The sequence below is a fragment of the Schistocerca cancellata genome, chromosome 2, assembly GCF_023864275.1.
Source record: "Schistocerca cancellata isolate TAMUIC-IGC-003103 chromosome 2, iqSchCanc2.1, whole genome shotgun sequence".
Taxonomy (NCBI): domain Eukaryota; kingdom Metazoa; phylum Arthropoda; class Insecta; order Orthoptera; family Acrididae; genus Schistocerca; species Schistocerca cancellata.
Window position 1 is genome coordinate 134891999 of NC_064627.1, and position 10873 is coordinate 134902871.

General features: G+C 40.5%; 1 pseudogene; it reads left to right on the forward strand.

Moving 5' to 3' along the window:
* Positions 1-9774: 9774 nt before the first annotated feature.
* On the forward strand, positions 9775-9892 carry LOC126163481 (5S ribosomal RNA; annotated as a pseudogene).
* The last annotated feature ends 981 nt before the right edge of the window (positions 9893-10873 follow it).

The following is a 10873-nucleotide window of genomic DNA, read 5'->3' on the forward strand; positions in this document are numbered from 1 at the left end:
GTAGATGTAGCACTGCTGAGATCGACCGATAATGTTCGTCAAGCAAAGACAATAGTGATGAAAAGAGAATAAAAGGACTTCGGGGGGCTACATCTGGAACAAGAGGAAGATATAACAATGTTAGGCTAGTTGTAGCAAGAATAGGAATAGGAAAGACAGATGGGATAGATAAAATAAGTTTGGAAATGATAATGGAAGCTATACCTCCTGGGCTACAATAGTTATACATAGCGCTATGGTGTAGATGGAGATAGAAATGTGTACCTGAAGAACGGGGAAAAGGAATAATAATTCCAGTGATCAAGAAGGAAGACAGAAAAATATGTGATAACTATCGATGGATGACACTATTATCACAAGTGCCAAAAATGGTGGGGAAGGTACGGGAAAGAAGACTGAGGGCTAATTTGGAAGGTGTGATACAACAGAATCAGTGTGGCTTTCGACGTGACAGATCAACAGCGGACCCAGTTTTTAGTACGAGACTGTTGATAGGAAGTAATTAAGAATTCTTGACTTAGTAAAGGCACATGATTGTTTTTCCAGGGAAAAGATATGGGATACCTTGGACGAAAAGGGAGTTGGAACACAAACCACTGAAATTCTTCAGGCAATGGATTACAAAAGCTTCAGTTGTTTCCAGCCCCGAGTCCAAAAAGATGCTTGGTTACGGAGCTGCGACAAGCAAGTGTGGTATCACCGTTATTAATGTTGTGAAAGTGACAAAAGAAAGCTTATAGAGGAAGAGAGATGAAGCTTTTGTTATCTGCATTGTGTTGTGGGGAACTAATAGCAAAGACGCATTAGAATAACTTGAAAAAATAAATGAGAAAATTGAGAAATCGGTATGAAATACAGTGATGGGAAACGTAAGACTATGGTGGTAGCTGGAGGAGATAGAGAAGAAAAAGGACAAATTAATATTAAAGGGCAGGAAATTGAAATTGAAGACAATTTTAATTATTTAGTAAGTATAATGCAGAATGCACTAATGGAGGTGGAAACTAACAGAAGGGTGGAAAGTAGCAATGATGCATTTTACCAGTATGCGAAGAGCTGAATCTGACAAAGCAACAGAAAAAACATACCTTTAACATAGTTATAAAACTGACGATCACAGTCATTTCGATACAGGTTCAAAAATAAAAAAAATTCAAAGTACCGTATGACATTCTGACCCACAACCACTTGCACGTGTGGACACACGCTAACCGTTTCGCCCCTGTTTTTAAAGCTGTAGAAGCTGTTTTTCGTCAATTACTCGCAAATGAGGACGCACTATGTCAATGGCTGTAGAGTGTATTACCTTGGACCTTAACCTACATCACCGTATAGGTGTACAGATTGCTTCAAAAATTCAGCCCCACAGCTGAGAACCGATCCTTGTAACGCATCAACCCTCGCTTCCCTTCCCCCCACCCCACACACACACACACACACACACTCACTCACTTCCCTCCAATACTAAACTGGTGATCCTTTGATATCTCAGAATATCTCTTAACTGATTCGTACTTTTAGTACTTTTAGTACTTTTAGTCAGGTCGTGCCACAAATTACTCATCTCCGATGTTCTATTTAGCATCTCCTCATTAGTTACGGCCATCCTGCTTTACAGTGAAGTGCCAAAGAAACTGGTATATGCATGCGTGTTCAAATACAGAGATACGTTGCGGTCAGCAACGCCTGTATAAGACAACAAATGTCTGGCGCAAGTTGTTAGATCAGTTGCTGCTGCTAAAATTGGACATTATCAAGATTTAAGTGAGTTTGAACATGGTGTTATAGTCGTCGGAAGAGCGATGGGACACAGCATCTCTGAGGTAGCGATGCAGTGGAGATATTCACGTACGATCGTTTCACGAGTGTACCGTGAATATCAGGAATCCGATGAAACATCAGATCTCTTACATCGCTGCAGCTGGAAAAAGATGCTGCAAGAACGGGACCAACGGCGAATGAAGAGAATCGTTCAACGTGACAGAAGTGCAACCCTTCCGCAAATCGCAGCAGATTTCAATACTGGGCCATCAACAAGTGTCAGCTTGCGAACCGTTCAACGAAACATCATCACTGATATGGGGTTTCGCAGCCGAAAGCTCATTCGTGTACATTTGATGACTGCACAACACAAAGCTTTACGTCTCGCCTGGGCCCTTCAACAGCGACGTTAAACTGTTGGTGACTGGAAACATGTTGCCTGGTCGGACAAGTTTCATTTCAAATTGTATCGAGTTGATACACGTGTACGGGTATGGAGACAACCTCATGAATCCATGGACCCTGCATGTCAGCAGGGGACCGTTCAAGCTGATTGAAGTATGTTACACTCCAAGTCCAAACAGACTACCGGGCTACCCGACCTCCTCGACCAGTTTCTAACTTTGGGGAAATTAAAAAGCACTGGTGTATGCTCAACACATCGATAATGTGCAGATGTTACAGCAGCGTGTGACGAACGCACGTGGCGCACTCCGTATAGAGCCAGACGCCTTTCAAAGAGTGCGTAACTCATAACAAAGAAGGGCTGAAGGATGCATCAGGATTCTTGGTAAGCACATGCAGCACTTCCTAGAATGTCTACTTCCATGTAACATACAGCTGGAAACTAGAGGACAGATTGGCCAGTATCTCAACAGGTATTAGTTTCTTTGCATATCATTGTAGAAACTTTTAATTTTGACCAATACTACACAGCATAGGTAAATATCACACATTTTCAAAACACTCTGAGTGTTACTGTGCTTAGTACTGTCGTTTAGACATGACTGCAGAGTGTTGTTTGTGTGCGGGCTTTTATCTACACTCAATGAGAGTGGGGAGCGAGTGGAAAACGAAACGAGAATATACTTAACGCAAAGATCTGAATTGCATTGCCTGTTCTCATTTTATTATACCAGCAAGCAATTTTCGTTATGAAATGCCGCCAAAATCTATTTGTTTTTTTACACTTGATATACATTTATCAGTAATGCTAATACTATAGCTCACAAATACCTGTCTGAACATTGTACTGAAAATGGTGGTGTTATTCTCTTTAACACTAGACTTCCATGCTTTTATGAGAGAAGATCAGACAGCTTAAAATAACCTCAAATATAGTCTTTTCCAAACAGTGGTAACCACTAACTGAAACTACTGCCAAAACTGGCATTCCAAATTCACTTTTTTAAATCTCTGACAATCTATAAATGTAAAAAAAAGGTTGTGTGAAAGAAAGACATTGGAAATATTTTCAGAATAATTATGGCATTGACTTCGGAAATAAAAAGTATATATGTATGGTATAAACATGGTTACCCTTATTTACACAAAAAAACCAAAAACAATCTGTTGAATTACTTAACAAGTGATGCAGTGTCATATAGAGAAAACACACGAATACGGCTAAGATTCTAATGCACTTCTCACCCCAGATCACATAAGTGTGTAGCTAACCATCAAAAAGGTAAACCATATTTATCAGACTACTCGTTTTTTACTTTTTTGACTGCAAACCTGCTCCAATATATCTTCCGTCGGTCACTGTGTCTTCTTCTGATCGAAGCGTCTATGTTGGTGAGTCTCTATCTTGTCAAAATACTGGAAAATAACAAATATGATGAATGACACCCGCTGTGTTTAAGATTATTACAACTCTTATCGTGGTGATGAGTAGGCCTAACAATATTATAGAAAGAGACAGATTTGGCAAGTGTAGCTACATGCGAAATAGAAGTGCATTCCAGACTTTCAGGACTTATTCTTCGCAAATGCTAGGACATTCATCCGTGCGTTCAGTGCTGTTTGTGACATTAAGCCCTCCCGCCTTATCGCTGTCAAAGGCTCGTGTGAAAGGGTTATCTTGAGCTGTGTGGAAATTTTATTGGCATAGGTATTTATCAGTTCGATAGCTCCGCATAGCTGCTAGTTAGAGGGGCAGTTGTGTGCAAGGCTCATAAACATAGTTGGACTTTACTTACACGTTCTGTGCTTCGTCTGTCAAATCCTTCTCTTCACGTAATAAGTTGGTATGCAAACGAGGAGGCAGTAACCTGAATCACAAAATTAAGATTATCCATCATGGATCTTTCTGATTCCTTCACAGTTTATTCAGCATAAATAAAGAAAACGGCAACCAGTCATTGTTTTGAACTACTCTTTTAATCCAATAACAAGTCATCGAACTTTTCAGGCTCATCTGAAGATGATAATATGTCCATTCTGGCTAAATTTAAGCAATGTGTTATTTACTAACCTACAAATAGTCACCTGCATCCGCATTCTCAAGCAATGAACACATAGCCTTCAAACGGAGCCGTTACACATCATTTCGATAGAAAACTTACAAATGAACTATGGAACATGCAATTAACTGAATAACTAGCTCTGGAGGTGTTAATTTTTTTTTTTTTTTTTTTTTTTTGTCATTGAAGAATTACATTTTTCGTAGCATGAAATTTAAGACAAAATTTTCGACAGGAATGCAAGATATGTACAAAGTGTCTCAAGGTCTTGGGTTCCCATGAAGCTGTCAGTAGCCCTCTTTTAGCCTGATGAATTTAAACGACTGAATGACTGACTCTATCCAACACTTGAAAAGTAAATTCTAGCAAGAAAAATTCAACTGGGCGTTTCTTGTTGAAATATAGTTGGTAATCGTGGAGATACAACAAAAAAGTACGTATGTTAGGATTCTTTTACGTGCGTCAAGTGCAATTGTCAAACTGTATGGAAATTTATTATGCTAACTGGTAAGTATGACCGGCTGGGATGTCGCTTCAACCTGCTGCAGAGTATAATATTCAGATTTCACACAAGTAAAGTTGTAGCTTCATACGAAATAAGAATTTTGTACCCGTCTCTCAGTAGCCCTAACTTATGAAATAATATGTATTGAGGCTGTGCGCAATTAGTAAAAAGGAAGTTTCAGTTCAAACGATGAGTATTTGAAGACACTAGGAAGTTCAGCCATGTAGAATGATGAAGCAATGTTTACGCAATTGACCAGCCATTTCTTTGCGTGATATCTCCAAAAGTATTGCTGTATTTTGTCTTACTCTTGCCTTCTACGATACTTTGTTGGTTATGTCACCGTTATCAACCGCCTCCTCAGCAATTTCGTAACGTGATAGCTCAAAAAAGTTTGCTGTATTTTGTTTTCCTCGTGCCATGGCGCGATACTTGGTTCGTTATGTCAGCGTTATCAGCTGCCTACCCGACGTCTCTACAAGGGAACAGCTGGTTATTTCTAGGAAACTGTAGCATACAGGAGTTTTTTCTGAGATACCTATGAAACTTGTAAGAGAGCTTATTGAACTTCAGTGTTCCCTTTTTCCAATCCAACAGCAATGAGGAAACCTGTTTCAGTATGAGACTCACAGAAGAAACAGAATGCGACAGGTGTTCATAATACGCCACGTTAGTCCACGTGGTTTTTGTTAATTTCATTTATTTGGAAAATATATCAGCTTTTATGACTCGTGGTGAGACGTTGTTATCACTGTAATGAAAATCACCTGAAAATTTCACCCCGTAATCTACATTTCACATCGTGTGTGTTACGTATCATGTTCCAAAATGTAGCTAAACATGCAGTATGCCTTGCAGATGTTTCGTAGAAATGCTGGCAAAATGGTGGATGTTACACTAGATGTGTGGTTAATACATAACACGGAGGAGCTGGATTCCTGTTCCATGGTGCTCATGTTACCGCAGTGTATGATACTGTACGCTATGGTTGACGAAGTTATTCATTTCTCCCTTCCCATATTTATTCGAAGTCTGACGATTCCTTACTGACTATTACTCATACAGAAATGTAACATGTTAACGATATTGGCTTAGGCGTCTTGTTTGTTTATGGACTAATAACAAGTATAAATTTAAATTTTTACTCATCTTGATTATCACAAGCGAACGGAACTAAGCAAATCTTTCCACAGCAAATTGTTCCACGCAGTTACTTGTTATGTTTTCCGCCTTTCTTTACCTGTCAGGTTGGTTTTTAACCCTCTGTTCTGAAACATTTCGAATTCTGTTTTTGAAACGAAAATTTCCCTTCCGTTTCCTAAAGACACACATACTTAAAACTACTCTTACACAAGAGCTACTTACGGCGCTTACACATACAACATACTGGTCGGTAACACCAACAATTTCTCTTATGTTACAGCTGCTCACATATTGATTACACCCTGCAGTGCCATGCTTCCTTGTACCTTTCCCTTTCAAACACAACTTCCTTGTGTTCTTCGGCACTTTATCATGTGCATTGAACCTTAGTGATGCTGCACGCAGTTTACGTGGTTTTACTTTCGTGATAATAGAACCTTACGATGATGTAACACATACAACTCTCTCTTTCGCCTGAAACAAATTCTCCCCAAGCCTAACTGTGCCTTTAATAACATTACAAGGCGTCTTTACTCACCCTCATCATTAATAACATTGCAAGTATCATCAGATTTACCGTGATCGTCGGGCACACATTCCTGAAAGAATTTCGTCTTTTCGGCCCGATCATTAGCCTTACAAGCATTTTTCATCCTTCTTCTCTTCCTATCTCCCTCTTTGGAGAAAGTGGATCAACCATAAGTGACGACGAATCTACTTCATTCATAAATAAATCTCAGAGGTCACTCGCTTCATGTACTTAGCAGATACCAGCCAACACAGAAGACTGAACACAATCTCCAATACGGAAACAATATTCAAGCTGCAAAAGGCGTAAGGCGTACAAACTGAAATGGACTCATTACAACAATAAATCATTATCTCGTAATTCAAAACTACGATATTACGACGGGTGTTGTACTAGAAGCCTTGTATGCGACAGAAACCACAGTAATTAGGACGACAAAAATTAGTGACATAGAGAAACAAGAACAAAAAATTCTTAGAAAAATCTACGGGGCTTTGCAAAAACAGACATAATGTCTTATGGGATAACAGCAATCAGTGATTTTATAATGTTACTTACAATCCGTCTTGATTGCAAATTTTTTTTTTATTATTATTCATATGACCGGTTTCGGTTCATTCAGAACCATCTTCAGATCTGATATTTCAGTTACAGGAGTAACCCGTCCAAATCCAGCAACTTTCACATGCTACGTCACACGTCACATGCCCCGTAGATGTTACTTAAAATCCGTCTTGATTGCAATTTTTTTTTTATTATTATTCATATGACCGGTTTCTATTCATTCAGAACCATCTTCAGATATGATATTTCAGTTACAGGAGTAACCCGTCCAAATCCAGCAACTTTCACATGCTACGTCACAAGTCACATGTGACGTAGCATGTGAAAGTTGCTGGATTTGGACGGGTTACTCCTGTAACTGAAATATCAGATCTGAAGATGGTTCTGAATGAACCGAAACCGGTCATATGAATAATAAAAAAAAAAAAAAATTGCAATCAAGACGGATTTTAAGTAACATCTACGGGGCTGTTCTCCATGACGAATCTTGGGTCAGATGACCTGAAAAAGAACTCTACGAACACACAGACAACATCACGGATGAATTTAGGAAAAGGGGCCTACAGTTCTACGATAAAAAAGACTCACTAACAAACAACAGAGAAAAATGGACGGGCAGCAGGAAGAAAAAACATTGTCACTTAATGAAGAAGTTTTTGGAATTAAACGAAGGAAGAAAACTGAGCAGGCCGTTGTGGCCGAGCTGTTCTAGGCGATCCAGTCCGGAACCGCGCTGCTGCTACGGTCGCAGGTTCGAATCCTGCTTCGGGCATGGATGCGTGTGATGTCGTTAGGCTTAAGTAGTTCTAAGTCTAGGGGACTGATGACCCCAGATGTTAAGTCCCATACTGCTCAGAGCTATTTGAAGAAAACTGAAGGATGCTGTCACGGCTCGAGTCAATATGTTCTCCTAAATGGAAATAATCGAGAGTAATAATAATAGTAAATACCCCTGTTCTGCTTCATTAACCACAATGTTTGCAACACAACTAACGTCATCAGTAGCTTCCTGTGCGTTCTTCTTCGTTGTTGTTGTTGGGGTCTTCAGTCCTAAGCCAGGTTTGATGCAGCTCTCCATGCTATGCTATCTTGTGCAAGCCTTTTCATCACCGAGTAACTACTGACGAGCGAGATGGCACTGTGGTTATCACACTGGACTCACAGTCAGGAGGTCGACGGATCAAGCCCCCTTCCGGCCATCATGACTTAGGTTTTCCGTGATTTCCCTAAATCGCTTCAGGCAAATGCCGGGATGGCTATTTTCAAATGGCTCAGCCGACCTCCTTCCCTAACAGAATGGTACCGATGACCTTGCTGTTCGGTTCCTTCCCCAAATCAAAATAAATGATTCAAATGGCTCTGAGCACTATGGGACTCAACTTCTGAGGTCATTAGTCCCCTAGAACTTAGAACTACTTAAACCTAACTAACCTAAGAACATACACACACATCCATGCCCGAGGCAGGATTCGAACCTGTGACCGTAGCGGTCGCGCGGTTCCAGACTGTAGCGCCTAGAACCGCTCGGTCACCCAGGCCGGCTACAAGACAATGAAAAGAAATAATAACAACCAAAATACTAAGCTACACAATTCCAAAGTGGCGTTAGTCGCAACAAGATACAAATTTCTACAGAAGACTAGGGCGAGTGTCTACTATACTAGAGCCAGCATAGGTATTGGCTAGAGCTATCCTAGTTGCAGGTACACACTGCAAGTCTGACTCTGCTGGCGTGCTTATAACACTGATTCTGCGGAGCGCTACACATAGTCACATTAGTTATAATTTATGGGTCTCTGTCTCATGGCTTTTCATGAAGTAGTGCCGTATTTATGAGGAAGGTCTGTTGATGTTTGCATTCCCTGGCGATGTTTTGATATGAGCTCTTGAAGGGAGGTCAGCAGCTCAAAAAAATAGTTCAAATGGCTCTAAGCACTATGGGACTTAACATCTGTGGTCATCAGTCCCCTAGAACTTATAACTACTTAAACCTAACTAACCTAAGGACATCACACACATCCATGCCCGAGGCAGGATTCGAACCTGCGACCGGAGCGGTCACGCGGTTCCAGACTGAAGCGCCTAGAACCGCACGGCCACACCGGCCGGCCTCAGCAGCTCACCTTGCTTGTCTGTTGGGCAAGCACTCTTACTGATAAGGTGCCGCTAAGACAATCTGCTCATCAGAGCAGTAGAATAAAATAATAGTGTGGGAGATGTGTGTTACAAAGGGCCATTTCAGAGAAGGCCCTGAAGCGTGCTACACATTAGTCAAATAAATGTTGTTCTACACTGTAATATAGGCTAGATAATAAATGAAAAATCAAATATCCATATACATTGAACGCTGTTTGGATTAGCATATTTTGATGGAGAAGACATGGAAATTTAAATACATTTCTTTTGTACTACAGATTTGATGAGCAGATTATACACCTACAAAAAAAACTAGTATGGGCCAGTTCATGTGTTATTGTGTAATAGCTGTTTTACTTGTTTATGGGAACTCCGATATTCATTTGATGAATTTTACCTGTCCAACTCCGATATTCATTTGATGAATTTTACCTGTCCAACTCCGATATTCATTTGATGAATTTTACCTGTCCAACTCCGATATTCATTTGATGAATTTTACCTGTCCTTTATTCCTAGTAGTATAATTGCATCTATATTTTCTGTTTTATACTTCAGCACTGATGAGTAAAATATGAGTGTGCTGAAGCTTCAACAATATTTCGCAAGGACGCAGTTCACGCTTGCAGAGTTTATAATTATTCTATTTACGAGTATTCTATTACTTCCGAGGCAACGGCCTTGCCGCAGTGGATGCACCGGTTCCCGTAGGATCACCGAAGTTAAGCGTTGTCGGGCGTGGTCGGCACTCGGATGGGTGACCCTCCAGGCCGCCATGCGCTGTTGCCATTTTTCGGGGTGCACTCAGTCTCGTGAAGCCAATTGAGGAGCTACTCGACCGAATAGTAACGGCTTTGGCCAAGAATACCATCATAACGACCGGGAGAGCGGTGTGCTGACGCCACGCCCCTCCAATCTGCATCCTCCACCGAGGATGACACGGCGGTCGGATGGTCCCGGTAGGTCACTCGTGGCCTGAAGACCATTTTTTTATTGCTTCGGAACCCTAAACTGCATCCGTTATATAAATTTCCGCGCCTTCATTATTAACATAAGCTAATTCATGTAGCACTGAATGTGCATGAAAATGTGTTCCTTCATTCATTATCTAGTCTATGTCACAGTGCAGAATAATGTTTATTTGACTGTAATGTGGAGCAAGTTTCAGAAACTTTTATATGATGGCTCTTTGTAGTACATCGCACCCATACTTTTGTTTTAGACTATGGCTCTGATGAGCAGATTCTATATGCACTGGAGTTCCAATAGGGTCTTGCACAGGTGCAGTATCCACGCTCATATTTTATAGCTATTTTACTTATTTTTTCCGAACTTCATAGTATGTATCCTGAATCTCCACATGCTGTATATTAATATAAACTAATGCATACAGCACTCAACGTATATGGAATTTTTTGTGATTATTAATCTTTTTATGTCGCAGAGCAGCATAACGTTTATGGACTTAACGTGTGGCAAAGTTTCAAATGCTTTCATATCATGGGCTCTCTGTAGTACATCTTCAGTTTTTTACTGCAGCATGCAGGAGCAGCTTGTGTGCCTACAGAAGCTCCTACAGAGCCTTGCAAGGGCGCAGTTTACGCATTCAAGTTTTACATCTGTTTTACTTATTTTATCGGAGCTTCAATCTACATATGACGCGTTTTATCTTAAGTTTATTCACACAATCTCCTCTGTGTATAAAATGCAATCTCTTGACAGGTTGACTGACCGGCTGACTCACCGTCGCCCAGCCTAAACCGCTGAGGA